Raw genomic sequence first — 6587 nt, 5'->3', positions numbered from 1 at the left:
AAGCTTGAATGACCATCTATAGCAATGCAGCACTGAGTGACTCCCACTCCCACTCCCACTGCAATTCCAATTCCAATTCCAATTCCTTCTTCTCCCTCTCCTGGAGAACAGCTGCTGCCAGAATACACTCGTTATCAAGTGTGAACCCTCAGGCAACTGATGTTGGAAGGCTTCACTCAGAAGGAGAGGAGAGGATTGGGTTCAGCTGACTGTGGTTATAAAGGGAGGCATCTCTCTAAGCAGCTGGTTTGGGAGAGCCCTGGCCCAGAGGTGTGGGGTTTGTAAATGGTCCTGGGCAGAGGAAATCCTGGAGGTTTGTCATCTCATGGAGGTGGTGTGGTGGCCTGGCTGAGGAGCAGAGACGTGCAAAGTCTGGGTACTGGGGTAGAAACCTTGGGTAGATTACGTGGTGGTCACAGGAGCTCAGGGTGGTGAGGAACAACAAAACACAAACCAGCTCCTGTGTACTGGGGACACCAGTGGCTGTCTGCTGGGACGTGCAGGTGGCTGTGCCACATCCCAGGGTGGAAAGGAAGCCTGTGGCAGGGCAGAGCTGCTCCTCTTCTGCACCCCATCAGGGGTGCTGGGAGGAGGTCGGCCTCCTCCATAGGGTTTTAAAGACTTAATGAGTAGGATTTGGGTGACATTTCCCTTCCTGTGCTAAGTTTGGAGTGTAATTGTTCTGCTGCTTGTTCGAGCTTTTTGCAGCCCTGCTGTCTGGGGAGCTCGTTTGCGTAATTTTGTTGGGTCCCGGCTAATAATGACGTCACTTAAAAACAATTCATTTTGCTGGACTGAGAGTGGGCTTTGTTGTCATGGCAACCTTTGATTCGGAGACTTGTGGGAAGGAGACAGGTAAGTGCTTGAAATTGCCATATTTCAGCATGGTTTCTAATGCCTCAGAAGTCTAAGACCGGTTTTCCATAAATGAAATTTCAAGTCGTGTTGAAATACTTTGTAAACAAAATTCATTTATTGCCTGAGGAAAATGGGGTGGAATTTAGTTGGAGAAAACACTTTTCTAAAAATGAAGGTTTCGTGAAGCATTCTGCCAACTAACAGGAGTTTAATGCAATCAGGATGCTTTAATGTCACCTTGCTCCCCAAAACAGCTTGGTAGAGGAGAAATCCTTTTCCTGTGAGGGGTGATGGTCACCCCTACAGCTGCCCAGGGAAAGGGATTTACCCTGTGTGCTGTGGGGGACAGCACCTCCGGAGGTCACGGAGAGGGATGGATGTAGGTCTGATGGGAGAAATCCTTAATTGCTTTCAAAAGCAACCCCATGTTTGCTATGCTTTCTATTATCTGGATCAAAGAAACTCTCTGTTCCCAAAATTTGGATCAATGTGCGTTACCTTAGCCAAAGTACTTTGGAAGCCTCCCTCATAGCCAGATATCTATGTGCTTATTACACAGTATTCTGATCATGAGTGCTTGTGGTTTCTGCGAAAATCAAACCTGGACAATGCTAGCCCCTGTGAATATGGGGTAGCCTGAACGGGGGTTTTAGAGAGACACTTCTGCCAGGGAAGCCCTGGGCTTCTGGTGAGAGACTCCCAGTTTGGAGATGCCATGTGCCATCAGCAAAAGCTGCGTTGTGCTGACTTAATTTCAAAGTGAAAATCACTCTGGCCATTTGGTCAGGGGCTTTGATTCTGCAGCCCCCTAAAAATTGCCTGTGGGGGCACCCAAAGGTCTGCAGGTGGAGTTATTTGTGTAAGGAGAAGCTGGTGCACTGCTACCACCAGGATGTGGGTTGAGCATTTATCTGGACCCTCCTTGGTAGAGCTGACACCTGTCTGAAATCCTGCATCTCCTTCTTTGCCTGGAATAAGGTGGTCATTTGGGGGCAACTTTCCTTCAGAGGTGAAAGTATCATTTGGCACCTAAGCTCAGGCACAGAAAGTCAGCCTCTAAGGCACAGGGCAAAGGCACAAGGTGTTATTTCAGCTCCGTAATCTGGCATCCCCAGGAAGCAAACAATGCTGTGAGGATTATGTCAGAGCTGGCATCTGCTCCTGCCTGTTCAAGACCCTTCCCCAACCGGATGGATGCTCAGGGCAGCTCCAGAGAACTGCACTGGCCACAGTAGGATGAGATCGTGTCCTGCAGCAGTGGTGGGGAGGGAGCTCTGGGGGCACGTAACCCCAGGGAGGGCAGGGAACTGGGTCTGCACTTCTCATGCTTGCAGGGAGCCTCTTGCTCGTGTATATAAAAAGTGCCTGAAATAGAAGCTTTTTTGGAAATAGCAACAAAAAGGAGCATTTCAGAAGGACTCCAACCCTTTTCCATGTGATTTGCCCAACCCTTCAGAACAGTTGTTGCTTTTTTTGGTGGTGGAAGCTATTCAGGGAATTTGACCTGGATTTTTGCATCACTTTGGGTGCCTGGAAATTGCATGTATGTAAAGTAAATAAGTCATTTGATGAGACATTATTGCCCAGCTATGTGTGGGGGGAAGACAGGTATTCCAAAACTGAACCCAGCTTTAGTGCAGGTGATTCCCGTGCTCACAATTTATGGGTACAGAAGAGCTGATATACTGGGAGAGCCAAAATGCTTGTCGCAAGAGTATCCGGTTTCTGATAGCAGTCAAACAGCATATGCATGACAGTGAAAGCCTGAGATTATAGGAAGCATCTTGCAGAGCTTCCTTGGGGTTCCTTCTCAGCTTCCAGCAATCTGTGGCTCAGGGATTTGCCAGGAAAAGACGTGTCCTTGTGCTTAATAACTCTCACTGGATTTCCTGCTGCTGTTCTGTCAGTTGGCCCAGTAGCTTTGTAAACTCATAACAGCCATGACCACGTCTTGCAGAAAGGAGTTTCCCTGCTGCTTTGTGGTATGAAGAACTTTCAGTTAGGCTTTGGGTCTGTTTTTTACCTTTTCATTGCAAGTCCACTGGTGAGCTTGCATTAGAAAAGAAGGTGAGCCCTGGATTCCTGTCCATCCTTTCCCTACTTTGTGCAATCACGCACTTGGACTTGGTGCCCTTTATCCCTGTGTAAGAGCTCTTCCAGCTGGAAGAGTCATGGCTCTGGGGGCTGAGGGGAGCTGCAAAGCCACAGCTGCAGGATGTGACCTGGCAGGGACAGGCTGTGCTGAGCACGGCGGACAAAGGCACAGTGTGCTTTCTTCTCTTCATACCTCTGAGTACAGCTGCTCCTGAGCAGAAGCTGAGAGGTGTGGAGCAGCAACATGACGGACATGTGCCCAAAAAGGTGGGGTTAATGTGGTACCAGTTCTGTGCCGTTCAGATGTGTGCCTGTTGCTCAGTGCCCAACTTAGGGCTTCCTGGAGTGCCTTTGGTGATGTTTGCTCCAAGCAGAGCACTTGGGTGCTCCCATGCCAGGATCCTCTTGTGACCAGTGGGATGTGCAGTGCACCTGAGCACGGGTTCTGTGAATGGCAGCACTCCTAAAAATCAGACTGGATGACTCCAGAGCATACTGAGACCTCTCATGAGCTCAGTCCACAGGCCGTGGGAGCGTGGCCTGTAGCACCTCGGTGCTCTCCACCCCAGAAGGAGCTATAGAAGAGCAGAGCCTGTTCTGCAGAGTGCTGCTTTTTGCAGAAGCTGACTGAGTGTTGTCAGGCTGCAGCTCTCAGTTAGCAGCACTTGAAGTAAATGAGATTTACATAAAGGAGGGACCAATGAAAGCTCCATGGGGGCAGCGGGGTGCTCGGAGCTGCCATCTCCGAGCCTCCCTCTGCAGCTCTGCCCTGACCCCAGTTTCCCTGCTGTCCTGGTCGGGGCTGCTAATGGTGCTGTCAGGCCCCTCTGTCCCCATCAACACCCAGCTATTCCCATCCTCCCCTTGCCCTTGCTCTGCTCAGCAGGGGCACTTCCATCTCACACCAAAGGGTTTTTACGGTTTTGCTGCTGGCTGCCAGTCGTGCCCAACAATAGCAGGGAGTTTTAATGATGTAGATAAATATTTCTTGAGAGCAGAGAATTCACTTTATTAGTGAACAGGACAGCTTTTCAGGGACAAAACATGGATTTAGAGCTTAATCCCTGGCTCTTGCTGTGTTGCAAGCACTCTCTAAAACCTTTGTGGACACCAAGGCCATTTTGGAGTTTCAAAGTTAAACAATCCCTCTCTCCCCTCCTTGTAATCACCAGGAGGAGGATTGGAGAATCAAAGCCTCAGATGTGAATATATTCAGCTCTTAAGGTGTCTCTCCGCCTTGAACCTGCTTGTATGGCTTGTCTCCAAATCTTCCTAGCTTATTTCCTGTGCTAAGGGCTTGAGCCGGTCAGGGAAGTTCAATCTGTGATGCATGGTATGTTGCAAATAAAAGTGACGATGCATTTTAGCATAAATAAATATTAATTTGTTTTTTCACCACTTCATTTATTTGCCATCTGTGATTCTCCTGATTAGAAAATCATAGCGTCATCTAATCAAGGACAGGAAAGGATGAGCTGAGGCTTCACTGGCCGATCCTGTGGCACAGAGATCACCTTGCAGATGGATGAACCCAGTGGCTAGTCTGTGGCTGAACATTGGTTATCCCAAGTACTGGGAAAAGAGATTAAAAATTTGCCTCGATGAATTCTAGTGATGTGGTCCAGCTCCAGAGCAAAGAGAAGTCGGGGTTCAGCTCCAGAAAGCCCCGGCTTTGAATGGCCCTCTCCTGGCCAGCACTAAACTTCTGGAGCTATCCTCCAAACTTAGTAATGAGATGCTTGGGAAGAGAAGGGAAGACACAAAAGGTAACCAATAAAGTAATCTGCAAGGGAAAAAAAAAGGGACAAAAGGCTTTGCTGTGCCAGCTGTGGAACCACTCAGGCAGCCACAATAGCATGTTCCCTCCCCATTCTTTTCGCCCCAGCTCTGTACGTTTGTGGTTATTATCTCGCCTGCACCAGATGGGTGTTGACAAACGATAGACCAGGTAGCTCTGATTTTCCTTGTGTGCATGGTCAAAGGGAAGGAGTCATCTGCCCTTCGGAGTCTGATTTGTCATTGTCCTCACACTGCTTTACTCCCTCCGCTCCACAGTGCGGAACAAAGACCTGAATTATGGCAGAAGATGAATGGGGGCTTTGGGAAACCATTAGAACAATTAGGCACTGAAGCACGGCACGGAGGGAGGGCAGAGAGGTTGCCACTTCAAGAGCCTGAGTCTGTTGAGATCTGGGAAGGTTTGGAGCTGCTCCTCCAGAGGGAAAGCAGGAGAGGAATGCAGAGGAAGGTCTGGAGTGGTGGCAGCAGCTGCAATCAGCTGTCCTGTGACCAGACAGATGGATCAGGGAGCCTGAGGGCAGCCTGACTGAGCTGGGTGCTGCTGTGAGATTTTTTTTTTTTTGGCTCTGCACCTCCATCCTGGGTGACCTGAGCCATGGTGGGAAGCATGGCTTGGGGGGCGGGGAGCAGAAACAAGGAGGTAATTTGCTGCTAGAAAGAAAGCAGCAATGGTGAAAAGCTAGAAAGGGGAATAAACAAAAGCTAGAAAAGGGAATAAACCCCATTATAGCTCTGCCATTAATTTAATGTTTATCCGATGTGATGGGAGATAGAGTGGCTTACACATTTCACTTCTGCATTATCCCCAGGATGTAGCCTTCATCCATTAGTCCTGGATTGGAGAGGAAATTTTATTCCCCCCAAACCGGATTTTGTGGCAATGGAAAATGAGCTCATGACTCTCTTGCTGGCAGAGTGGTGTGAAACAATGGTGATATAAAAAAAAAATAGTCATCTCTTTAGAAAAGAAAGGCCTGGTCTTGCTTGGCAGGTGTTATTTATTTTTCCTAGCAGAGGGAGCAAGGAGTTGCAGCTGGAATCTCCGGTTGGCTTCCCAAGATACTGCTGTGACATTTTAATGATCTAATTCCCCTCAAAGGTGGCATTTTCACTTGTTCTCCTGACCTATCGCTGTACATTTGGTGTGAAACAAACTGCACCGCTATCAGCCCTGACATCTCAGGCCCAGAGAAAAAAACTAAGGCTGTGATACTAATGCAGTGGATGGACTCTTCACCCTGCTAATCCCTCTGAGGATGTCTTCTCACCGTGCTCTGCGGCCACGGGCTCTTCAGGAGCACGTCGGTGCGATGCTGCTCGTCCTTGCAGCTTCCACTGGCAGAGGCTGTGCCTCGGTGCATCCAAGTGGTGTTTCCTGGCCCATTTACACCCTGCTCCTGCAGAGCTAGAGGTGATGTTTGTGCTGATGAGACCCTTTTCTCACTCCGTAGCATGGCTCTACTCCATCGGATGAGCTGCACCAGGCTGAAGCTCTGTTAGAGATGGGCACGATTTGCGTGCAAGCCCTTCCCGTATGTCCTAGCCCCTCTGCCCAGCTGAGGATGGGGCTTGCAGAATGCCCTACAGCCAGGCTCCGCTTTCCACTCTCCTGAGATAAACTAGTTCACACGGGTGTAAAGTGCGTGCAATGAATAACACAACTGCAGCAAAATAGTTTATGTAAAGCACCGACGTGGGAGAAATTTCATAAGAGGTTTCATACCTCAAAAAGTTCTTTTGTCAAAAATAGAAGCATTTTCTCTAAGAAAAAAAAAACAACACTCAAGTTTCTTGCACAGTCTTCCTGTTGTGCTGGTGCTCTTCTGACTGCTGTA

General features: G+C 48.8%; 1 protein-coding gene across 2 annotated transcripts in view; it reads left to right on the top strand.

Annotated features, from left to right (window-relative positions):
* LOC121077352 (gamma-aminobutyric acid receptor subunit gamma-4) overlaps nucleotides 1-6587 on the top strand; it is a 46410-nt gene continuing 39823 nt past the window's right edge. For both annotated transcript variants that reach the window (XM_040572557.1, XM_040572559.1), the window contains exon 1: nucleotides 1-855. The gene's annotated coding sequence lies outside the window, so the exon portion shown is untranslated. The remainder of the gene's footprint in view (nucleotides 856-6587) is intronic.

This window comes from Cygnus olor, chromosome 13, assembly GCF_009769625.2.
Source record: "Cygnus olor isolate bCygOlo1 chromosome 13, bCygOlo1.pri.v2, whole genome shotgun sequence".
In the NCBI taxonomy this organism is placed as follows: Eukaryota; Metazoa; Chordata; class Aves; order Anseriformes; family Anatidae; genus Cygnus; species Cygnus olor.
Note: the sequence above shows the minus strand (reverse complement) of the source record. Positions and strands in the feature narration are given on the sequence as shown.